The following is a 27196-nucleotide window of genomic DNA, read 5'->3' as shown; positions in this document are numbered from 1 at the left end:
ACCAGTGTGGGCAACATAGCAAGACTTCATCTCTACTAAAAATTAAAAATAAAAAAATTTAGCCAGGCACTGTGGCACACCTGAGGTCTCAGCTATTCAAAAGGCTGAGATGGGAGGATCACTTGAGCCTGGGGGTTTGAGGCCACAGTGAGCTGTGATCATCCCACTAGACTCTAGCCTGAGCAACAGAGTGAGACCCTGTCTCAAAAAAAAAAAAAAAAAAAAGTGGGCAAAGGACATGAACAGACACTTTTCAAAAGAAGACATATAAATGACCAAGAAACATGAAAAAAATGTTCCACATCATTAATCATCAGAGAAATGCAAATCAAAATCACAATGAGATACCATCTCACACCGGTCAACATGCCAATTACTAAAAAGTTATAAAACAACAGATGCTGGTGAGGCTGTGGAGAAAATGCTTATACACTGTTGTGGGAATGCAAATCAGTTCAGCTACTATAGAAAGCAGTTTGGAGATTTCTCAAAGAACTTAAAACAGAACTACTATTTGACCTGGCAATCCCATTACTGGGTATATAGCCATAGGAAAATAAATCATTCTACCAAGAAGACACATGCACTTGTGTGTTCATCACAGCACTATTCACAATAGCAAAGGCATGGAATTAACCTGATACCCATCAACAGTGGACTGGATAAAGTAAATTACATATATACCATGAAATACTATGCAGCATAAAAAAGAATGAAATCATGTCTTTTGCAGCAACATGGATGCTGCTGCAGGCCATTATCCCAAGTGAATTAACACAGGAACGGAAAACCAAATACTGTATGTTTCCACTTATAAATGGAAGCTAAACATCTGGTACGCAAGGACATAAAGATTGGAACAATAGACTCTGGGGTCTTTTAGAAGGGGGAGCAATGGAGGGGACAAGTACTGAAATACTACCTATTAGGTATTATGCTCACTACCTGGGTGATGGGATCATTCATAACCCAAACCTTAGCACCACACAATATGCTTATGTAACAAACATGTACACATGTCCTCTGAATCTATAATAAAATAAAAGTTGATATTATTTTAAAAACACACAAAGAGAAAAGGAAACTTTGGATAAGAAACATAACCATAGAATATGGAAATACATCTAACCCATATATTTCTTGCATATGTTCATCAATGCTATACAACTGATATAGAACTATATCAGTTTTGGAACTAGATGACTGTTTTGGAAGCTTTAATATAAAGTGATTCTGTGATATTTTCAGAAAGAAACATAAAAATTGCATGGTTGAGGGAGAGGACCGGAAAAGCAAACTTGTGTTTTACTTTTATCCTTTTATATATTTTGAATTCTGTGATATGTGCACATATAATTATTTTTAAACCTTTAAATAAAATATTTTAAGTCTACTAAGGCATCTCAACTCATTATGAACATGCAATATTTTAAGGGGGTTACTCACTTGTTTATTGGTCTCACTATATTGCCCAGGCTCAAGTGTAATAGCTATTCACAGAAGTGATCATAGCACACTGAAACCTCAAACTCTTGGCCTCAGGTGATCCTTCTGCTTCAGCCTTCAGAGTAGCTGGGCCTAGAGGCATGCACCACCATGCCCAACTTAGACACATAGTGGCTTTATTTTCCCAAAAAATGCCCCAAACTTTCCTGGTGAATAGTAAGCTCCCAAATATACCTTGCCTAATTTTTGTGCTTTTCAGTCAAATATGGTTATTAGAACACTCTCATTCCGATATTTCAGACTCAGTTCTATCCATTTAAACACTTGATTTTATATTTAATCATAATTCTACATGTCTCATTACCCAGAAGAGGTTAGATCTTCAGTTTTACACTAAAAGTTTTGAAAAGTTTGCTGGAGTGGGGGAAGTGGTGTTGAGTGAGGGAAACAGTTCTGACTCTCTGTCACCACCACCAACCTCCTCCTTCTTCTGGGTATGAACTCCTTTGGATTGGGGAAGGGAGAAAGGAAAAAAGAAGAAAGGAACATGAGCATCTCTACATATGACTGTTGCTATGCTCTCTGCAGTTGATTGTAACCACTAGTTTAGCCTATTGTCTCTGAGCTCGATGAGGACCAGAGGTGGCTCTAAGGTTTCCTTTGGATGAAAGATCTGTTTGCCTTCTTTGGCAGATGTAGGTTTGGTGGCATTCTCCACAGGTAAGCCCTTCATTGACCCCCACACTGCATCAGTCCTGGGACACTTGTAGCTTCCAATCTCACGTTCTCTGCACCAGCTCTCAAGTCTACAGGCATGTGAGGACTTTACCCCTATTTTGAAGGAGAAGGCCATCATCACTGGCCCCCATCTCCACCTAGAAAGGCTCCACTCATGCTATCTCCACTGCATTCTATTTTCCCACATTTCAGTATCAAATAAAGCACATCAGCAAGTCTACTACTTCAGAAGGTCATACAGCCAGGGAACAAAATGTCTGTTTATTTTTCTTTTCAAGTTATTTGCTTCTTTTCAAGTTATTTGCTTGAGCTCTCCTCTCTCACACACTTGACTTGAGAGAATGAATACAATCTGTACACATACTCCCCAAGAGGTTGGCTTCCCCTCTCCCAACCTCCCTTGGGAGACAGGAACAGTGATGGGTGGTTGGGCCAGTTCCCTAACTAGGGGCATCTCAGAGAGCCCTGAAGAAGGATGGCTGACTCCAACTTCTGATCACTCTATAAATTTGGAATATGGAACACATTGTACTATTTGTCCTCAGTTTGGGTCTTAGCAGTAGTTACATGGCATAAGGAAAATTCCTATTTGACATCCTATAATGTTTGTCTGTGTGCTAAGTTCCCATCATCCATATATGATTCACACACATCCACAGTTTAGTTTTAAATAATGAGAATTATTTTTTTAATATTGGCTCTCAAACCTAGCTGCATATCAAACTACTCAAGAGGCTGTTGGTTTTGTTTTTCTTTTTTTTTTTTTTTTTTAAGTGCAGACTTCCTGGTTGTATCCCAGATCCACCTGATCAGAATCTCCAGGGCTATGCCCAGGCAATCTACAATAGATTCAAATACAAGCAGCCTAACATTTAAGAACCTTGGATAAAAACTCAATAAAATAAATATTTAAATGAAAGGTCAAAATTTTCTGATTTGTGTTAATACATAAGCCCCATAGACAGAAACCATGCCTATCTGATTCATTTTTGTAGTTCCAACACTTAGAATAGTCACTAGAACACAGCAGATGAAATTTCAGTACATGTCTATTGCATGAATGAATGTATGAGTGGAACATTTCCATTTCATAGGTAAAGCAGTTACCCATGCCACCAATATGTACCACAGCACACAGTGAGAAAACAAGAGTCTACTATCTTAGCCTGTTCAGGCTGCTATAACAAATTACCATAAACTAGGTGGCTTAAAAACAATGAAAATTTAATTCTCACAGATCTGGAGGCTGGAGAGTCCATCAAGGCATTGGCAGATTTGATGTGTGATGAGGACCCATTTCTTGATTCATAGGAAATACCTTCTTGCTGCCTCCGCACATGGTGGAAGGAACAAGGCAGCTATCTAGGACCTCTTTTTATAAGGACTCTAATCCTCTTTCTGAAGGCTCTGCCCTTATGAACTAGTCACTTCATAAAGGCCCAGCCTTCAAACTCCATCACATTGGTGTCTGGATTTCAACAAATGAATTTGGGGAAGATACATTCAGATCACAGCTTCTACCAAAAGAAAATGCCTCTTTTTCCTGTGGTCATCTTAATATAAACAGATGAACTTTTTTGAACTTGGGTATAAATGAGACAAGAACGCTACTTAGAGAGGCTGACTGGCCACTTCAGTAGGACTTCTCATCTCACCATGATGAGATCTTGACCAGGCAGAATCTGGAACTGACCAGTACAGAAGAAATTATAACGGAAGTGGGGACCTGGATGATCTCCGTGATCACCAAGCTAACTACCACTTGGCACATCCTTTTTCATTATGACAACACCTGTCATAATTCAAAGAATTGAATTGAAGAGCACTGGGGATTTACTAAAGAATTCTCCTTCACTGGCTACTTTTCCTCCAGATTCCATTCTGTTTATCAAACCCTAAGGTTAATCAGTCTTTGCCTGAGCTCTATTTGAGCCTATTACATTACAATCATGTTTAAGATCCTTCGTGCTGAGGATACACTCACATCCCCTCAGTGAGGGTATATGATCTACAATCAGATGAATTAGTGAGGAAAAAGGTGATGCCTTGGAGTGTAGTAGTGGTAGTCGTTGTCATTTTTATGGGTTATATTGCTACTGTTGTTGATAATGCTATTATTGCTATAGACTTGTCAATGAAGAATAAAGAATCTCTTCTTTGCCCCACTGCAGGGAAGAGGAAGCACTGGTTTCTGGAGGGTGAGCTCCCTGATTCCCTCACCAAGAGGGCAGTAACTAAACAGCTTTTAAACTTGAGGTAGATTGGAGGGAATTAAGCTAATCCCCTGGCAGACGTAGTGTGGAAAGAGATGGTGGAGTGATGTTGCCACCAGGGGAAACATCTCTAATGTGAAATGGGGACAGGATTTGGAGTTACCACAGATGGCAAGCCATGGTTTCTCCTGACAGAAAGCATCCAGGATTTGGGGAGGGTAGAGCTGCCTGGCAAGAGAAGAAGACTGAACATTGGACCAGGAACCTCAGCCAAAGAGCTCACTTACCAATAGGAAAGGGTGGGAGGAGCCACTCATCTCCAAACTGGATCCCATTGGCTTAGAAAAGAAGCTCCCAGGGAGGCACTGAACACAGTGGTTTGCACCTGTAATCCCAGCTACTTAGGAGGCTGAGGTAGAAGTATTGCTTGAGACCAGGAGTTAAAAACCAGCCTGGACAACATAGTGAGACCTCTGTCACTAAAATTTTTTTAAAATTTTATATATATAAGTTTAAATTTATTTAATTTGTAAATAAATTTACTTAATTTATATAAACATATATAAAATTTTAAAAGCTCCCGGGCAAAGAAGCTCCCATCAAAATCTCTTAATCTAACTACGGTTCAATTCAAAGAATATTTAATGAGGAATAAAGAACTTCAAGACCTTGTGCTTAACACTACAAGGGACACTATCCTTAAAATGGTGCTACCTTCAGGTAGTTTATATTCTCCTAGGAGATGGAGATATTTCCCAAACTACCATAAGGCAAGGCGTGCTAACTATTCTAATCAAGCTTAATGACAATTGAAGCAAAGGAAACGAACATTTTCTAGTGATGTCTATTGCTTTCAAAACAATCTGAATAATGTATTTGTCAATAACTGGCTGCTACTCCTGTCTCCTTCTGCATTCCATAAAGCCCCAACCAAACTGGTCCACTTAGGTCCAAAAGCATGTTATGGTTTCCATCTCCCTATCTGTCCTAATGCCACTCCCTCTGGAGTAAATCATTATTCTAGTCCTCTCTTCCTATCCAAATGCTACTCATTCATCTACTACCTTTTCGTTGAAAACTTTCTTGGATCCACCAAACTCTTATCTTTTCAGTCCTTGGCACCTGAGCCAAGTGGGCTCTCCCTCCTAGGTATTTGAGTCACTCACTGGAGAGTCTTTCCCTCCACTTCTGAATCTGCAATTACCTCCATAAGCATTACTACTCTTGGGCCCACAGGTTCACCAGGCCCTTCCTATTGACATCTCCATCCCACTCCAGTATCCCAGCCTCACGCCAATGGCTTCTGCCTTCTGGCTTGGTCCTTCATTGCCTGGTCCACAATCTCTAGCTCTACCTCTAGCAGCTAAGGGACTGGGGCCTTTGTGTTGGCTACCTCAGTATCCTAAAGACTTTGCATACTCTTCCCCTCCAATGTGTGTTTTGTGTGTCCTGCTATTTATCTTAGCCTATGAAACTGACTCAGGGAAAAAAACTCAGCATAATTTGTGACTACTTTAAGGGATATAAATAGAGCACCACAATATGGATGAGACTTAAAAGACATTATGCTAAGTAAAATAGGTCATACACAAAAGGGAAGATATTATACGATTCCATTTACACAATGTGCCTAGAGTAGCCAGATACATAGAAAGAGATAGTAAAACAGTGGTTGCCAGGGATAACATGGGGAGAAATGAGGAGTTATTGTTTAATGGGTACGGAGCTTCAGTACGGCATGAAGAAAAATTTCTGGTGATGGATAGCAGTGATAATTATGCAACAATGTGAATGTACTAATGCCAATAAATTGTGTACTTAGATTAAAATGGCAAATTTTGTTATGCATATTATACCACGATGAAATAAAGAAATAAGAAATGTAAATGAATTGCTCAAAAGAGACTGAAGGTTCAATAGAAAACCAAAATGGAGATCTTCATCAGCACCCATCCTTTTGAGATTCCTAACTAGTGGGCTAAATATCCCCCCCCATTATGACATCCTAAGACCATATTTGCTCTGCATGTACCTTTGGTCTTTCTCACTGCAGTCTTAACCTCCCAGGATCAAGCGATCCTCCAACCTTAATCTTCCAAGTATCTGGGACCACAGGTGTGTGCTACTTTGTGGCCTGACTCTGAATGATATTACCTTAAAATCAAGTGTATAAATGGTTTGGACCAATAGTTATTGAACAAACATATTTCATTAAAATATTGCTTCCTACCACTATCCCACTGTTTGACTTCCCACCTCTGTGGACTTCATGCCTCATGGACTCAACCTTATTTGCTTCCTGATTTGTGAGCATGTTTCTCTCACAAGAGAGGAATCAGTCTCCTCCAATGTCCCCATTTTTCTGCTCGTCTCACAGAGGCACCGTTACTCTCCCTAGAATCATGAGCCCTTGGTGCTTCTAAAGACACAGCCCCCTTCTGCCTCCCCAGGGATCCTATTGCCATAACCACTAAATTTATTTCCCTTACAGCTCCCAAGGCTCTTCATTAATACTTGTCTTCTGCACCACATAATATTTCCTTATATTATTTACCTCTCTAGAAGGCAGAGGCCCTGTATTAAACATCTTTATACTCTGCAGTGTCTTTGACTATGCATGCCACATTTTTTGAAATATAACTAGGATGTCACTTAGACATTTTCAGGAATCATTGTAACACCAATACAGAGAATACTTAGTTATAAAATTAACCATTGAATTTCTTTAAGTATAAACGTATTTTTAATATAAATGTATTTTTAATTTTTTTTTTTTCAGTTTTCCTAAGTTCCCAACATTTCATGCAAGCTGTTATATAACAACTAGATGCAATGTGTTATCACAGGTTGGATCCTGGAACGGAAAAGAAACATTAGAAAAAAATGAGTGAAGTCTAAAGTTTTATTAATAGTGAGGTATCAATGTTGGCTTTTAGTTTTGACAAATGCCCAATGGTATTGTGAGATATTATCATTAAGGAAAACGGGGAAAGGGGATATGGAAACTATGTCCTATGATTACAATCTTTCTGTAAATCTAAAATTATTCAAAAATCAGGCTGGGCACAGTGACTCATGCCTGCAATCCCAGCATCTTGGGAGAGAGGGAGGCATATCACCTGAGTTTAGAAGTTCGAGACCAGCCTGGCCAACATGGTGAAAACCCATCTCTACTGAAAATACAAAAATTAGCTAGGTTTGGTGGCACATGCCTGTAATCCTAGCCACTCAGGAGGCTGAGACAGGAGAATTGCTTGAACCCAGGAGGTGAAGTCTGCAGCGAGCCAAGATGATGCCAATGCACTCTAGTCTGTGTGACAGAGCAAGACTTGGTCTCAAAAGAAGAAGAAAGAGGCCGGGCGCGGTGGCTCAAGCCTGTAATCCCAGCACTTTGGGAGGCCGAGGCGGGTGGATCACGAGGTCAAGAGATCAAGACCATCCTGGTCAACACGGTGAAACCCCGTCTCTACTAAAAATACAAAAAATCAGCTGGGCATGGTGGCGCGTGCCTGTAATCCCAGCTACTCAGGAGGCTGAGGCAAGAGAATTGCCTGAACTCAGGAGGCGGAGGTTGCGGTGAGCCATTGCACTCCAGCCTGGGTGACAAGAGCGAAACTCCGTCTCAAAAAAAAAAAAAGAAGAAGAAGAAGAAGAAGAAGAAAGAAGGAGAAGGAGAAGGAGAGGAAGAAAATAAATAAATAAAAAGTTGATTTTTTAAAAGATCAATTTATATCTTCTCCAGTCATCTTTAGAAGCAAAGGATAAACTATCTGACTCTGCTCATGGAAGAGGCCACTTTTCTACCCTGGGACTTATGAAACCAAAACCACAGACTCACGCCCATCTAAATACATGGCTTAATATTCTTTTTCTATCCAATCATAACTAGATTTCTAGGTCCTTGTTTCTATTTTCAGTTTTGTTGGTAAGAGAAAGAAAATGGCCCCTTGAAATTTGTTCCTGAGAAGTGATCACCTGAGATTCTCCTACCAAAGCCAGAAAGTTCCAAAAAGAGTTTACGAAATTCCAAAATTTACTAGAAAATAATACAAGCTAATTACTGCCTGAACAGTTTTAACAATTCATTCAAAATGGGCAACCCAAGCACCACATAAAGACGCAGCCTAAGTTAACTATCTTCTATCATATTAACAATATACTTAATCTAAGAATATATATATTTTTTGAGACAAAGTCTCCTCACTCTGTCACCCCCAGCTGGAGTGTGGTGTCATTATCATAGCTCACTGAAGCCCTGAACTCCTGGACTTAAGAAATCATCTTGCTAATTTTTTTGTTTGTTTTTTTAGAAACAGTGTCTTGCTATGCCACCCTAGCCTCCCCAAGTTCTGGGGTTACAGGCATAAACACCACACCCAGCCCAAGACTACATTTAAATGAATTACCTTTTTTGTTTTGTTTTGTTTTGTTTTGTTTCTTCCTTTATATACAGACTCACAGCCCAGACAGTGTACTTTTTATGCTATGAGATATCTATGTCTCCAAATTCTCTTTAATTTACTTTTGTAGTAAAACAATCCTCAAGGGAAAAATGAAAAACAAGCTGAGCTGAAAGAATTTAATCTACCAAATTCCCAGGACTGAAATTTCAAAATGTTTTGTTTGTCTATTATCATCTGGTATGAGATACTTCAAAACATTTTATCAGATATGATAGATCATCCCAAAAGATTCCTGTCAAGTCTATGGCCACTGTGCTCTTAGGGAATAAAGCAGACTCAAGAGAATCATAAGATGTATCCCAGAAGTTCATAGTGAGTCTATAGTAATGCAGTAAGGAAGAAATGTAATAGGACAGTTTATTTCCCCATGTCCCCAGAGATGGACAACTATGAGGTTTTCTAGTCAATTGAAAACTGATGTAGGTAAAATGGGGAGATAGTCTGGCTCAAGGCAACAACTATCTAATAAATAATTTAGTGTTGCATAGAAAAGCATAGTCTGCACCAAAAACACTCGAACACACAGCAGGCAGTTTCTTACATAATGCTTGTAGTAGTAAATATGCTCATATAAATCCATGCTTTCTTTGGACTGTTTTGCTTTTCAGTGTTTCATTTTACTTGACATAATTCAAAGAAGTGGAGCCAAGGGTAAGAAAGGGCTTTTTTGTTTATTTTCCTAGATGAAAACAGATGTGTATAAGAGAACAATCCTCCACATGCAACTAACATATTCAGTCACAGAGTCCAGACACGATTACATTTATTCATCCTGAGGCTTCACATTTTAATGAATAACCTTTATTATTTAATTTTAAATAGTGAAATTTTAAAACTTTCCAAATGGGACATTATATTACTATCTCCTTAAAGGAAAAATTTTTCTTGTGAACATTCAGCTTTCTTTTCTTTCTTTAGTTGTAGATATAATCTCAATTTGCTTTCTTATTCCTCTGGTTGTCTTTCTACTGCTCTCTTCAAAAATAAAAACAGCCATTTTTTTTTCAACATTGTGCATTATACTAATCAAAAAGATATTTACATGGAAATATAATTAATTAGTAAATGATGATTTGATATAAGTACAATTATCTTTAAATCATACCATATTCCCATAGATTAAAAACACAGCAGCAAAAATAAAACCATAAAGATCTAAAGGTAGCTCTTGCCTTTCTCCTTCCTCTTTCCTTCTTTTCCAGAACAACTTGGTCATAAAGCCTTTTAGCAGAGAGAAATAGGATAGGATAGGCATTTGCAGCATGATAGGGACAGCCATGGTGGCCCAGAGTGAAGCAAGATGAGCATCTGCATAGGAGAAAGGCTAGCATGGATGTTGGGAGCTGAGCAGCCTGAGGAGAGCATGCAGGTGTGAGGGTGAGCCTGAGTACTATGAAGAGGGAATCCACACAATAGTGTCCAGCAACAGTAGCCCTGCAGGGGATGTTTGAGCCCAGGTGAGATAAAGAAGTCACTGTTGTGAGAGAGGTGATGATGGTGGCAAAGGCAGAGTGATGTGTATGAAAGAACTGAACAAATAAGTCAAAGTATTCAGGATAATGAGATCCAGGAATAAAATGAGACTGAACTTGGTGGTGATAGATTGCAACTATAGGCATCAGTGGAAATGCAGTGATTTTCAGTGTTATTGATATAAAGGGAAATAAACACAGATGTAAGTGTATATGCAAATATCCCCTAGCTCTATTCACAGAGAAAAAACAGTGATACCCCAACAGTAATAATTGTACCCGACATGCAAATCATGGTTTTGAAATACCATTCTTTCTCAAAGGAACCAGGGTTCCTTGGAGAAATGGCTGATTCTAGAGCTGGGGCAGAAAATGTATAAAATGAGCATGAAAAATCTGAATGTAGCAGGTCAAAAGGACAGAGAAGCCAGCTTACAGGGATTCAGGTCTCAAGGTACCACCCTAAGAAATACTTACAGTTCTCTCTTGCCTATTATTCTGTCAGGTTCTTTGTGTTTGTATCATATTTCTTTTTGAATTCTTTACCTATTTTTCAAACCAATCCTTTCTAGTTTACATGTGTGCAAAACGTCATCGCCTACTTTATGGCTTATCTGGTCACTATTTTATAATATCTTTTGATAAATGGCCATTATTAATTTTAATATGGCTGAATTTATTAATCTTTTTCTTTATGGTTTGTGCTTTCCGAGTCTTGTTTTATAAATCTTTTCCCACCCATCGTTCATAAAGATAGTGTCCTGTGTTCTAAAAGTTTCAAGGTTTTATCTTTCACAGTTTAGTCTTTAATCCACACAGAATCTATGTTCATGTATGGATTGATGTAGCAAGATAATTCCTTTCATTTTATTTTATTTTATTTTATTTTATTTTATTTTATTTTATTTTTTGCCTATAGGAAATCAGTTAACCCAGTACCATTTACTGAACAGTCACTCCTCCCACCTGAGTATTTTATCCCAACACAAATCCCACATAATGTTAATTACTATATAATCTTAATTTCTGGGAGGCAAACCTCCCTGTTTTGCTCTTTTTCTTTAAGTATATTTTGGGTGCTTTTAGCCTTTTCCTCTCCAATGTAAATTTCAGAGTAAACTTATAAGGTTTTACATACAACCTTTTTAGACTTTGATTAGAATTGCACTGCATCTATAAACCAATTTAGGAGTAGAGCTGTCTTTAAAATATTCACTGTTCCTATCCATGCACAAGGTCCTCCATAGAATATTAAACTTTTGTACATAGAGTAATAATAATGAAAATACCAAAAAAGGAAGAACTACTTCTACCTAATATGATAGCTCAAGGGCTTATATATTTAATATTTTTAAATCTCATACTAAAACACCAGGAGATAATGAGAGAGGACTTAACCATGCAATTCATAAGAAAGAAACAGAAATTACAAACAAATATAGGAAAAAATGTCTGGCCTCATTAATAATAGTAAAGAAATGTAAATTTAAATACCTACAAGACAGTATTTTCACTTATCAAATTAAAAATATATTTTTAAAATGCCGTAATAGGCACATCAGCTTAAATCTAAGTGAAAAATCAATGCCCATCAGTGCTGTAGTTATGAGGTGGGCTTGAAAAAAAACCAATTTGTATGCAAATGCAAGAGCCTCCTGGAAAAGAATATACTCCAAGGAAGAAATGGAAAAATAATTAGCTTAGCCCAGGAAAACAGGAGTTCTGACTAGTACAGTCTGTTCTGTCATTCAGATTTGTCTTCTAGCTCAGTTCCCTCACTGAACTCCTACAGAGGAAGTGAGAGGGGGCATCCAGAAAAAAAGATAAAAGAAAAAAACCTGAAAGAGCAATTTCATCAACGTCTTTAAAGCACTGGAACACACTAGCACAGCTTCGGGCCTATTAGAGTGACACACTAGGAGAAAAGGCATCATCCTACACTTTGCACAAAACCCTCTGAAGCTCCAAACCTCAGCTACTAGATGAGGCAAAGCCAATCAGAGGGAGGTTGGAGTGTGAGCACAAGCAAGAAAGCCCTGGTGCTTTTAGAAACTCTTGGTCGCAGAGATTAGTGAGAATTTCCAAAAGTATTAGAGGTCTTACATCAGCTATTAAGGGGGGAAAAGGGCAATATTAAGGTTAGCAGTTTCTAATATATGCTCCCTCTATTCCCATAAACTAATGAGGGCTGCAGGAAGCTAAGACTAAATCATTATTCAGTGTCAGCAAGTGTGTAACAAATCTCACACCCTCCTATACTATTAGCTGGGGTACATGTGAGAACAAGACTTTTGGGAAACCATTTTGCAACATATATAAAAAAAAATTTCAAATTTTAACATTCTGATCCAATAATTGTTCCACTAAAATGCTTGTCAAATAGAATAAGAAGCATTTAGAAATGTGTATGTCTAAGAATGTTGGTTACAATATTCATTATAATAAAATCTCAAAATGTTCTAAATATTCAACCATAGAAGGAAATTTAAATGAGTCGCGAGATGACTAAGCAAATCCAATGTAGCCCTGTATTAAAAAATTCTCTTGATAGTAAAAAACATAAGGTATCAAACTGAATGTAGAAAGGTAAAACTGTCATTGGAAAATTTTAACTAAAGGGTTTTTTTCCTTTCCACAAATTATTTCTGTTGCCCTATAACGATTAGGTTAATACTGAATCTATCCATTGGGTCAATCAGAGCCATTGTCTTCAGGAGAGGAGAAATCCATTCCATGCTTAAATGTGTTTTAACTCATAGCAGGCTTATCACTCTGAAGCAAAGCACCTTTGATATGTAAGAACTGGGCCATGCACAGCGTGTTGGCTCACGCCTGTAATCCTAGCACTTTGGAAGGCCAAGGCGAGCAGATCCCTTGAGCTCAAGGGGTTAGACCAGCCTGGGCAACATAGCCAAACCCTGTCTGTACAAAAATACAACAAATTAGCCAGGCATGGTGTCACATGCCTGTGGTCCCAACTACTCAGGAGGCTGAGGTGGGAGATTGCTTGAGCCCAGGAGGCGGAGGTTGCAGTTAGCCAGGATGACATCACTGCACTCCAGTCTGAGCAACAGAGTGAGACCCTGTCTCAAACAAAGGAACTGGGCCATTTTCTTTTGAATTAAAAAAGAATATGATTGGAAAACTGACGCAGAATCTAGAAGACTAAAAAGCACAGAGATTACAAAAGTTAGTCACAGGATAAAAATGATGCAGTATTTAATATATTATTGCCTCAGAACAAGGAAGAAGAGAAATTCCCTTCTTGGGCTGCAGGGAAGAGCATGGAGAAAGAGAAAAAAAGGGAAGAAAGTCAGATGTGGGAAAAGTCCATGAGGGGACTGTCGTCTTTCCGAATAAGTTTCTTCACGTGAGAAAAGAAGGTACTTTTGGCTGGATGTGGTGGCTCACTCCTGTAATCCTAGCACTTTGGGAGGCCAAGCTGGGAAGATCACTTGAACCTAGAAGTTTGAGACAACATGGGCAACATGGCAACATGGCAATACCCTGTCTTGAACAACAAAAGCAGAGGTACTTTTGTTAGATTTCCTACCTGAAATTAGGGAGAAGATACTTTCAGAATGCCCACTGACAACACAGGGTGGCTGCAAAAGGTATGAATGACACCAAGTCAGGACTGGGGTGGGGTGGGGGCTGAGAGAGGCTCCTACCCTATCAGCCCCCACAATCCCCATGGTTTCTTGAAAGGGCATGGGAGAGATCTGGGAACAATGTGACAGCTGGCTTATGGGGAAAGCAGGGAGTAGGGGGAGGAACAGAGCAGAGGATTGGGAAGCCTCACACTAAAGCCAGGGGAAGTTGGTTCTCAGCAGCAGCAGGGGAAGATAACCAAACCCTTGGGAGCAATTGCTTGACACTGCACTGTCCAGTGACCAGAACAATCCACAGGCAAAATCCACGTAAACAAGACTTCACAGCCAGGAAGGAATGGAGGGTCACACAAAGACCAGACATGCCTTCCTTGCAGCAGGGTGGTAGCATGAGCTTCCTCTGTTCCCAAAGACCGCCAGCAGGGAGGTAAGAAGGTGGGGTGGAAAGGAACAATCTTGAAAAGGAAAAACAGCCCTGAGAAGGAGTCTGAACTTCAAATGTGATAATAACCTCGAAGAGACAGACAATGTTGCACTGAACTGGTGACAAAATAAATTCAGTTACAGAGAAATTTAAAGAAACTCTTTACTCATCCAAGATATGATTGTGATTTTTCAAAGCTGGGACATCTATATACAGTGCTATTTTGGCTTATTCAGTAATTATTCTCTATTCTGAGAAAAGCAGCTCTGAGTTTCTGCTACAGAGCTCTCTGAAGCTTCCTAGGTCCTATTCTTCCAAAGCCTGTGTGTTTTTTAAAAAATTCCTTTCCTTCTTTAAGTTTGTAACTGGGTTAGTTTCTGTTATTTGCACTAAAGAAAGAAGCCCAACTGATACAAACTATATAATCCAAATTTTGTAAATACACTGGCACACATGCGCGCACACACACACACACACACATCCACAGGTGGGGAAAAAGCAGAAAGAAATAAAATGTTAATAGTGATCCTATCTGGATAATCAAGTTATAAAATATTGCTATTTTCTTCTATGTTTCCAAATTTTCCATTCTCCATAATGAGTATGCATTATATTTTTATTCAGAATATTGAGACACAGAAGTATTATCCATAATGTCCAGAAAAATAACATTAAGAAGTCCAGTTGCATTAAAAAAGCATGTCGTGTCATAGGCCCTTATCTCTTGGCACCCTGGGCCAGCCAGCAGATGCAAGCACAAGCATTGTAGGGCAGTGTGTTATAATGCAAAGAATACTAGGCCAGGAGCCCAGAGACCAGAGTTTTAGCTCTGGCTCTGCCATTAACAAGTTGTGTGATGGGCTGTTTGTTTGTTTTTTCAGACGGAGTTTCGCTCTGTTGCCCAGACTGGAGTGCAGTGGCACGATCTTGGCTCACTGCAACCTCCACCTCCCTGGTTCAAGCAATTCTCCTGCCTCAGCCTCCCAAGTAGCTGGAACTGCAGGCACACACCACCACAGCCAGCTAATTTTTTTGTATTTTTAGTAGAAACTGAGTTTCACCAAGTTAGCCAGGATGGTCTCAATCTCCTGGCCTCGTGATCCACCTGCCTCGGCCTCCCAAAGTGCTGGGATTACAGGTGTGAGCCACTGCGCCCGGCCGTTGTGTGATGTTGAATAAGTCTTTCAACTTCCTTAAGCCCCAGATTTCTTTATCTGTAAAAAGAAGGATTCAACTCCCTAGCTGGAAACAGTGGTGTGTACCTGTAGTCCCAGCTACTCAGGAGGCTGGGACAGGGATCACCTGAGGCCAAGAGTTCAAGGCCATACATACTACAGCCTTGAACTCTTGGCCTCAAGTGATCCATGATCACACCTGTGAATAGCCTCTGCACTCTATACTGGGCACAACATGAGACCCTTTCTCTCTAAAATGAAAGTTCCTGTGATATCACAGAGGTCACTGACCTGTCAACCACACCCTAGCTCAGGTTCCAACTCTCAACATTTCTCGGATATATGCGTGACAAGACAACATTTTCCAGTATGCTAGCCAAAGTCTTAAAAAAAACTTTCAAGGGAACACTACAGACACTGCTTGCTGTGCTTCTGAAACATAGCAATATCACTAATATTTTCCATCTTCTTTTTCATGCAATCTCTGTCTGAAGGGACACTTCACAACCTAGCATTGCCTGTCACCAGCATGGGAGTGCAGCTAGTGCTTATCACTGGCATCTGCCCCAGATCTAGCCTAAGACTCCAAATACCATCTTGAGCACACTACCTCATCACGCAGTTGGTCATCAGAGCCTCAGAGGGCAAGGAAGTGTTGGCTTATAAGGGAACCAGTGAAAGGCAGATTTGTTACTGCTGCTTCAATCTGTAAAATCGCAAAGCCAAGGAAACCAAAGGGATGTGGTGCAGTATTTCACACCACATACTTGATCCGGCCAGGTGGGGGGACCTAGATGGATTCCCAAAGAAGTAGATGCATTGAGACGAAAACACCAGGAACTGAGCTATAGGAACAACAGAGACCAGAGTAGCAATTTTACATCTGTTCACAACTAACTATGACCTCATCAGACTAATTTCTCAGCTATTTTTTTTTCTTCTTCCCTTCTTGTATCCATGTCTTGCAGCTTCCTCTGGGAATTTTCTTCCTCTCCCTGTCGCATATGATGAAAAAGTGCTGCCTGGCTTGTTGGGGACAAACTTCCCATACACCAGAGTGACACGTGGCCTGAGACTCTACACAATGGCTGAAGAGACACCTAACTCACAGGGCCCTAAACCCTTAAGTTCTGGGGTCGTAAAAATCTACTGTCCTTTATTCTATTTATCTTTATTTCTAAACTAAGAGAAAAAAAATAGAATGGAACAGACTGAGTAATCTATTCCAAGAAAAACTTGAAAGTTTTAAACAGAAAAAAAAAGAAGAACTAAAATTTGAATGCAGAAAAGATACAATTAAGCACATTTGCAACCTTGGCAAGTACATGAAGAGGAGTATAAAGGGAATTAAACTGTGTGGGAGTCAAGCTGGGTCCAAAGAAAACAGAAAGGAGAATGTTTCAAGATGGGATCTGAGGAGATAGAGTGAGTCATTAAGTGAAGAAGGGAAAGGAGAACAGAAAACACTGGAAGAAAAAGTCATTTCACTAAAAACACACACACACACAACCAACAACAAAACCTCACCCTAACTAGCAGTGAGGAAGTTTAATGATTCTGCATGGTAGGTATATTCTGGATTCCTTCAATAGAAATGTCATTTAAACTAAGACTGAAGAAAAGCAAAGAAGGAGAAACAGTGGTTTGTCTCTTTGCCCAATATAGTGCTGCTCATGTGGAGGGAAAGAATGGGGAATGTGGGAGGGGTTGAGGAATTCCAATAAGAAGGTTATCACACACAAAGAATGCCTCAGACAGGTTTTTTTGCCACAAGAGATTAAGTCATTATTCTTAACCCAAGAGGTGATGGATTGTCTTTCTGATGCTTACTAGTATAATGCCAAAGCAGAAAATAATTTTCTAATGTGAAGTAGGGGAGCTGGAAATAACATAGAAAGGATAAAAATCCCTCAAAATAAAAACAAAAAGGCATTGACGTGATTTATGGTTTTAAAAACCTTTTTGGGAGGGAATAAAACAATGCTGACTCTGCAGATTAAGCTGATATTACGGACATATTATAGTTACTGCCTACATACTCTTCTTACTGGAAATCCAGCAGTATAGGAAGCCACAAACATCTTCTCAGTAGTCATTTCTCTCTCTTGTCAGTTGCTTTAAGTCACAAATGTAGTTTCAGTTCAACAAATCAGTGTCACCTCTTTACAATCTCCACTTTCAAATCTTTCACCAAAATCAGTGAGCAATACACACTAACTTAATAAACAGAGAAAATTTTAAGAAACACTAAATAGAGTCACTTTGAGAGAAGTATGGTTTAGTACTTACAGAAAATATCATTTATATTTTGTTGCTAATGGGGATGACTGGTAGTTTGTCTATCTGATAAGTTTCAGGGACAATAGTTGTATTGAATATTGGAAGGAAGTTGTTATGACCAGATTGCTTCCTGTGGTGAACAAAGGGCTTTTGCTGACATAGCAGCTCCATGGTTGCACACACAGCCCAAAATATCCTTGTCTTTCAAACTGAAAGTTGTTTTTCTTCTTCTTCTTCTTTTTTTTAACGATTTCAACCAGAAACACAATATTCAGACTTGATTCTAAAGGAGAAGTTTGAAATGGAAGGGAGAAAGAGAGGAAGGGAAGGAGGGCAAGAAGGAAAGAAGAGAGGAAGGAAGAAAGCAATGGCATGGCCATGTTCCTCTGGATTTTTGTTTCTACTACAAAATATTAAGATGTTGGATAATAAAGGAAACAAATAACGTTCCATGGCTCACGTGTGTATCAACAAGGCCCATGTGTGTATCAACATAAGGCAAAGAATACATGACAAGGCATGGATGGCCAAGGAATCATGGCTTTGAAATGAGTGCAAGGCTTGTTCATACAAAAATGTTCAAAGGTAGAATCGATGTATCAGGTTAAAGGATTGAGTCTAAGAATGAGTGTATGAAAAATGTGATATGTTCTTTTTCCTGTCATTCCTTTCTTTCCCTTCATCCATTATGGCAAGAGGGATCTTTGGTAAGACAGAATAAAAAGGGCATTTTAGTGAGAGTGGGGAAGCCTGAGGCAGGTGTGCTCTCTTCTGAGAACTTTCTCCAAAATCCACACCATTTCCATGATGATGAAGGCCATGACAAAAAGACCTCAGAAGAATTACTAAAATAGCTTCTGAGGTTGCTTTCCAATGGCACAATGCAGGAAATGGAAAAGAAAAGGGGCGTGTATTGATAGCAATGTCTGCAAATGAACAACATACATATGCATTGCATTTTTCATGGTGGGAAAATGGTGAGACATCAGGGAGAAGGACCAAGGGAAGTCCAGGAAGCAGCAAAAAGATCTTAATGGACAGGAAGGTGAAGAGAGGTATTGATGAGAAGAAGGAATACATCTTAGCACTTCAAATATTTGTTTAGCTTCAACTCTGACCAGAGACATTTTGTCTTAGTGCCTAAATATATCCAAGTAGAATAAGCATGAATCTCATATTTTAAAAAATTAGCCATACATTAGACATACATATCATTCTTCCTGACATTCTTAAAGCAAACCACTGCAACAGTGCTGCTGGCTACAGGATTTGCAGGGCTCAGTGCAAAATAAAACGGCAGGGCTCTTTGTTCAAAAATTATTAAGGGCTGGGTGCAGTGGCTCAAGCCTGTAATCCCAGCACTTTGGGAGACCAAGGCGGGAAGATTGCCTGAGCTCAGGAGTTCAAAACAAGGCTGAGCGACAAAAAATTTAGCCGGGCATGGTGGTGCATGCCTATAGTCCCAGCTACTCGAGAGGCTGAGGCAGGAGAATCGTTTGAATTTGGGAGGCAGAGTCTGCAGTAAGCCGAGATGACACCATTGCACTCCAGCCTGGGCAACAGAGCAAGAATCTGTATCCAACAATAAAAAATAAAAATTAAAAATTACTAAGAATTTCAAGGTGGCAAAAATGGCATTAAACCAAGCAAGGGGCCCTTCTGAGTATAGGTCCTATGTGACTGAATAAGTCATATTCTCATGAAGCCAGACTTACCCTAAAATTAAGATCAGATTTGAATGGGTTCTATGCAGTGCTTGGAGGGGAAAATCCCAGATGTAAACTCTCACTGTGAAAGTTCAAAGGGAGAGGCTGATTATTGAGGTCAGAAGACTAGTTATCCTCTGCTTTTCTATGTGATATCACAGAGGTCACTGACCTGTCAGCCATACCCTAGCTCAGGTTCCAACTCCCAACATTTCTCAGATATATGCATGACAAGACAACATTTTCCAGTATGCTAGCCAAAGTCTTGGAGAAATCTTTCAAGGAAACACTACAGACACTGCTTGCTTTGCTGGTTATTGAAGTAATAGATACTGATATGGTTTGGATCTCTGTCCCCACTAAATTTCATGTTGAATTGTAATATCCAGTGCTGGAGGTTGGGTCTGGGGGGAGGTGACTGGATCATAGGGGCCATCTACAAGCACCATCCTCCTAGTGCTGTTCTGATGATAGAGTTCTCACGAGATCTAGTTGTTTAAAAGTGTGCAGCATGTGTTCCCTCTCTCTCTCTTCCTACTCCTCCAGCCATGTAAGTAAGACATGCTTGCTTCCCCTTTGCCTTTCACCATGACTGAAAGTTCCCTGAGGCCTCCCTAGAAGCCATCATGCTTCCTGTGTAGCCCATGGAACCATGAACCAATTAAACCTCTTTTCTTTATAAATTACCCTGTCTCAGGTACTTCTTTATAGTAATGTGAGAAGAAACTAATACAGGTACTCTAAGTGCCACTCTGACCCTGGTAAATTTTAGGTTATACTAGGCCACAACTTGCACACTATGGACAATGAGATCGCTTAGAAGGACATCCCATGTAGCTTTCTGATGTGGAAAGGCTAAAAAAAACGTTCTCAATAGATTTGGTTCCCTTCAAATACCTTTATATTTTTGTAACACTGTGAGGCCTAACTAAATACATGTTTTCACTGTTATGATTTAGTGGTTTCCATTCTAGAGCAAAATGAAAATATTACTGATAATTCACCGTTTATTTCATTGAATACTAAAATACTCATATTAATGCAGTATTTTAATTTTAAAAAGCCAGTAAAAATAAATATTTAATTTATGTAAAATACAAAAGCTTATAAATATATTATTATACATCAAGTAAAAATAAAAGCTATAATTTTAATATCTTATCATTGTGATAGAAATTATCCAAAGTTTCCATTATTAAAAATAAAGTATTCAAAATACAGTCTGGAATCACTTGATTCCATATACCTGGGCTATAAGGTATGGTCTATTGCTCCTAGGCTACAAAACTGTATAGTATGTTATTGTACTGAATATGGTAGGCAATCGGAACACAGTGGTAAGTATTGTGTATCTAAACACATAAAAGGTACAGTAAAATCATCATATAAAAATATAAGAAAGTGTATGCCTGTATTGGGCACTTACTGTGGATGGATCTTACGGTGCTGGAAGTTGCTCTGAGTGAGTCAGTGAGTGAGTGGTGAGTAAATGTGAAGGCCTAGGACATTACTATACACTACTGTAGACTTTATAAACACTTGGGCCATTTATTGAAACAAAATAATTTCCTTAAACATACTTTCCCATTAATGAAGATCATGTTAGACCAGGCAAGATGGCTCACGCCTTTAATCCCAACACTTTAGGAGGCTGAGGGAGGATAACTTGAGACCAGGAGTTTGAGGTTATAGTGAGCTATGATTGTTCCAGTGCACTCCAGTCTGGGTGACAGCTCAAGGCCCTGTTTCTAAGAATAATACACACACACACACAAATAAGAGAATGTTGAAAGAAAGAGAAAGAAAGTAAGAGAGAGAGAGNAGAAAGAAAGAAAGAAAGAAAGAAAGAAAGAAAGAAAGAAAGAAAGAAAGAAAGAAAGAAAGAAAGAAAGAAAGAGAGAGAAAGGGAAGGAAGAAAAGGAAGGAAGGAGGGAGGGAGGGAGGGAAGGAAGGAAGGAAGGAAGGAAGGAAGGAAGGAAGGAAGGAAGGGAGACATAAGTCACATTACAGCCTAAAAGTCAGGTTTCTAGGAATTTTTCAGGGCAGAAAATAAATCTTACAAGTGATTTATAAGTTGTTATGTATCAATACCTTTCAAGGATAGCTTTCAAGTAACCATGACTTCCAGGTGTATAGACTTACCATCTGCTTCAAAGACAAGAAACTTCTCCATGCAAATTTGTACTAAGAGACATCTTTCTGTCAAATAGCCAGGGCTTATACCCAAGAGTGAACTACTTCATTCAGAACATAGGATCACATACATATAGAACTGCTAGCCATACTCCCCGAGGACTCTGGATCTCACAGGGAGATTCAGTGGCATTAATGTATAACAATGAACAGTTGTATGTTTTTGGTGTGCTAGATCCACATGGCTAATTTGGCATTTAGTTTGCATCAGAATTCAGAATTTAAAAGCTGCAGCAGCATCGTTATATTAATCAGGATGGACTAAGCAGAATGTCAGTTAAAATAAACTCCAGGCCAGGCACAGTGGCTCACACCTGTAATCCCAGCACTTTGGGAGGCCAAGGAGGGCAGATCACCTGAGGTTAAGAGTTCGAGACCAGCCAGGGCAACATGTCGAAACACCATCTCTACTAAAAATATAAAAATTAGATGGGTGTGGTGGCACATGCCTGAAATCTCAGCTACTCCGGTGGCTGAGGCAGGAAAATCACTTAAACCCAGGAGGCCGAGGTTGCAGTGCACTCCAACCTGGGCAACAGAGCAAGACTCTGTCTCAATAAATAAATAAATACAAAATTTAAAAAAACCTCCAAATGTCATGGGCTTAACTAAAATTTAATTTTTCTTCACATAAGTCCCCTGAGGCTCATATTCCTCTGTGTGTTGGTCCACTTCCTAGGATGCTTTGGCATTACAGCACCTCCTCATCAGCACATGCTTCCACAATTACCCAGCTGGGGAAGAATAGGCTGGGCAATTAAACATTGGTAATAAATTCATCCTTCTGAAAATGACGTACATCACTTAGGCACACATTTCATGAGCTAAAGCTAGTCTAATTTCAAGGAGACAGGTAAGTAAAATCTTCTTGTTTGCCTGAAAATAGAGAACTCTGTAATACCATCCATAGTGGCATACAGGCATCCAGATTTGTGGCAATTTGTATAGCCTGACCTCACTCTTCTAAGAATTATAGTAAAAAAAAAAGTGGTTAGTTAACCAAACTGCATATGGATATGTGTTAGCCCCTCAAATGAAACTACTTCATTTATATTACTTTAAAGAAATATGTTTTCTACTATTTAATGATCACATCATATACGCTGAATGCAGTAATGTCAAGTTTTTAAATTTTGTTTTGCTTTTTACCCATGAATTTTCTAACTAGGCAAAATGAGATGAAAGAATTTTGGCTGTGATTTCAGGAACTGCCTTTACTCAACGCATAATTATAACTAATCATAACCAGTGAGTGAAATTTTGTCAAGATCATTCCTGATTTTGAATTTTCATTAAAATTGATAAAGTATACTCTTCAAATAATAACATGATTTTTCCTTCTTTTTTTTTCTTTTTGAGGCAGAGTCTCACTCTGTCACCCCGGCTAGAGTGCAGTGGTGTGATCTCAGCACATATAACTTCCACCTCCTGAGTTCAAATGATTCTCCTGCCTCAGCCTCTCAAGTAGCTGGGATCACAGGCATGCACCACCACACCTGGCTAATTTTTATATTTTTAGTAGAGATGGAGTTTCCCCATGTTGGCCAGGCTGGTCTCGAACTCCTGACCTCAAGTGATCCATGTGTCTCCCAATGTGCTGGGATTACAGGTGTAAGCCATCGTGCCCAGCCATGAGTTTTCTTTTTCCTAAATATTTTCTTGTAACTATTTGTTGCCATAACAGTTTGAACCTGAATTTAATTTTCATAGGGTTAAAAATATTTATTTCTGCTGAATTTTTCATTAGAGAATGTGTATTATTAAAAATAATTTGAATGGATTAAATTATATTTTAAAAAGAAACAAAGGTGAGAAAATAAAAAAAATTAAAAAGTGGGGCCAGTTAAGAGAGGGAGAAAGAGGTCAGGCACAGTAGCTCATTCCTATAATCCCAGCATTTTGGGAGACCAAGGCAGGAGGATCTCTTGAGCTCAGGAATTCAAGACCAACCTGGGCAACATAGGAAGATCTTGTCTCTACAAAAAATAAACAAAATTAGCCAGGCACGGAGGTGTATCCCTGTAGTCCGAGCTACTCAGGAGGCTAAGGTGGGAGGATTGCTTGAGCCCAGAAGGTGTGGGCTGCAGTAAGAGAAGATTGCACCACTGTACTCCAGCCCAGGCAACAAAGTGAGATCCTATCTCGAAGGAAGGAGGGAAGGAGGGAAGGAAGGAAGGAAGGGAGGGAGGGTGGGAGGGAATCCAGAACCTACTTGTGGGGAAACAATCCTCTATGGGTCTCTTGCATTTCCGCACATTGTATGAAAAGAGGTACTAGCTTTTTTTCTGGATTGTTTTTTCAAGCATGTTTGTATAGAGAACAATTTTGGAAGAAGAGAGTTTCTCTTTTTAGAGTAGATGGCAGGTTTGCTGCCCAGTATAATTAAGATAATGCTTCCCTCCAAGGCAAAGTTTAGGTAGGTTTGCTTGCAGCTCCTTAATAATTTATTAGGGTTTCCTATGCTCAGGGTCCCTCAGCAGTGATACTAACCCACTGCATGTGCAGCTTTCACTGGGGCTTCCACATATCACATCCATGAGACTTGTAGTGGCATGAATGGTATGAGCATGAAGTTCATGCTGCCTGTTGTCCTGTGAGTAATTAAGTCCTTTTACTCTGACCCAGCAGTCTCCTGTCTTCTACCGGCATCCATAAAACTTTGGCAGCTTACTTGAAAACTTTTGGCAACAAGAATTGAATGCTGACAGACGTGGCTTTTTGGAAGAGAAAGAATAAGGGATCCTAAGGACTGACTTAGAATTTATGAGAAGACTCCCCAGGGAGGTATTTACCCAGTAGTAAAAACCTAGTAGTAGTAGGCAAGGGCAGTTAGGAAGAGTGAGGGTCTCCCACTGCTCTACCTGTTACTGAATGTTTAGAGTCTGCGCAGCAAGAGGTAACTGAAATAAGTCATCTACATGGTGTTTCAGTTGTTGTTCTCTCTCCTCTTGAAGGAAGGAGAAAGGATCAAGGAGCCCCCAAAGCTGAGAGAGGGCTTGGATAATCTGAAAACTTTGAAAATTAGTTTTGGTTATACCACGAACAGCCTCTGGGTCACGCAAAGTGGAAAGAAAATATGCTTTGCTTACTGATATGAAGCCACTCTCTCCCTACACAGCCCCAGATTCCTCCTATCATTCCTTTTACCCTGATCTCTGCTGCTTAAAAGAGGGAGGTGGCATCTGGGTCTTCCAGGGGAAACAAAAGCTACATGTGCAGGTATGCTGGGGAGCTTAAGGGAGCTGGGGAACTTAAGGGAGCTCAAACTTGGATGCTCTGTTGAATATGGACATCCAAGTCTCCCATTCTACCTGATTCTTGGAGGACAGGAAGTGCCTTCATTCAATTTGTAGGATTTGGTCAGGGATTAAAGTAGCAATGTGATGCTAACATGACCTTTTTTTCCAGGATGTTATCCACTCCTTATTTTTCTTTTACTTCTCTAAGTGTTCCTCGGTTTTCTATAATGGTTCCTTCTCTTCAGACTACTTCTTATATTAGACTTTTTTTTTTTTTTAAATTGAGATACAGAGTCTTCTTATAGTGCCCAGGCTGGCCTCAAATGCCTGGGCTCAAGAGATTCTCTTACCTTAGCCACCCAAGTACCTAGGATTACAGGTATGTTCCACCATGTCCAGTGACAGAAATTCTTAAAATAAGGAAAGGCAAGGAGGAGGCAGGAATAGCGGGTAGTCATGGGCCTTTAAAGAAGGGAGAGATTTGAACTGACATGATTATAGGTAGGCCGAGATTTTTATATTTTCAAAATGAGGCATAGGTTGAAAATAAACAAGAGCCACTCACTTAAATGCTGATTGTTCCAGGTTTTCATCCTTGCTGGTGTGTTCCTTCTACATTTTTAGATATATTATTTCATTCACATTCTAGAAGGTATTGCTTATAGTTCCCAAGACTGTATCTCCAATTTTAATTTATCTTTGAGTTCCAGACCAGCTTTCTCAAATGCTAATTTGGCTATCACAAAAGCACTTGAACCTAATACATTTTAAAAAAAGAAGACTGAAATAATTATATTCCTAAATATTCCCACCTTACCCATTAAGGTTAATGGAATCAATGTGCTCAAGTTTCCCAAGTAAAAAATTCATTCTGGAGTCCCTCTTACCACCCACACCTAAATTCTGTCAATTTCACTTCAGAAATGTATCAAAAATATGACCATTCTTCCCTATTTCCTCATCCACTAGTTCAATTCAGGCTCTTATGATTTCTGTCCTAGATTATTGCCACATTGCCCTGTCTGGTCCCTCCCCCATCAGTCTCTCCCAGTAATCCATCTTTTACATTACTACCATCATTATTTTCTTACCAAACAAATATGATTACACTCTCTCCTTTTATTTAACTATTTCCCCTGATTTTTCACTAGCTGCCCTATAAAAGCAAAGCTCTTTTGTATGGGTACAATGCCCTTAGTGACGTAACCCACATTTAGTGTTCTAATTTCATTTCCTTCCACTCCCCACCACAACCCTAAGCTCCAAACCACAATGAACTGTTCATGTATCTTTTCAAAATTCTATGCCTTTGCAAATTTTGTCTTCTTTGCTTCAGATGCCCTTTCTTCCTCTTCTGTATATAAAAAATTCTCATTCTGTCTTCAAGACTATCCCAAGTTCATCTTCTCAGTTAAGCCATCCCTAATTTTCCTAGAGTCTCCGATAGCACTTATTTCTGTGTATTCAATTTGTTTATTCATGTGTTTGCCTTTTCCATTAAACTAAGTTCCTTAAAAATAGGGATCGGCCCAGCGGGGTGGCTCATCTCTATAATCCCAGCACTTTGGGAGGCTGAGGTGGGGATCAGGAGGTCAGGTCAGTGGCCTCATCAGTATGGTGAAACCCCATCTCTACTAAAAATACAAAAATTAGCCGGGTCTGGTGATGTGCGCCTGTGGTCCCAGCGACTCAGGAGGCTGAGAAAGCAGAATTGCTTGAATCCAGGAGAGGTTGCAGTGAGCTGAGATCACGCCACTGCACTCCTGCCTGGGCGACACAGCTAGGCTCCGTCTTAAAAAAAAAAAAAAAGTAGGGATCATAGGTTTTTTATTTTTAGTGCTTAACAGAATGTCTTGAATATAGTTGAATAAATGCTTACTGGCTGAAGAATTTAATGTTTTATATCAAGTCAAGAATCATTGACTGCTTTAGCCTGAAATAAATTTTTGAGCAGCTGAATGCTGGTATTTTGCATGCTTTGCATATTGTATATTATATACATTTTATTATTTGAATCTTTCTTTGACTACCTTCATTTTTGTTATTTAAATAAATATAATGAACTATAGTATAGGAAAGAAAACAACTATAAATTTGCTTCTTATTAAAAGTGTAAGTTGGGTAAATGAGAATATTGAAACATTTAGCTAAATTAAGGATGAGAAGCAGCTATGATTTGTTCTTGCATCCCTCAGAGTCAGGAAAATAAAGAATGTGACCATTTGACTAGACATAA

Source organism: Cebus imitator, unplaced genomic scaffold, assembly GCF_001604975.1.
Source record: "Cebus imitator isolate Cc_AM_T3 unplaced genomic scaffold, Cebus_imitator-1.0 Scaffold177, whole genome shotgun sequence".
NCBI classification, from domain to species: domain Eukaryota; kingdom Metazoa; phylum Chordata; class Mammalia; order Primates; family Cebidae; genus Cebus; species Cebus imitator.
The sequence above is the reverse complement of the archived record's forward strand: the minus strand, read 5'-3'. Positions refer to the sequence as shown.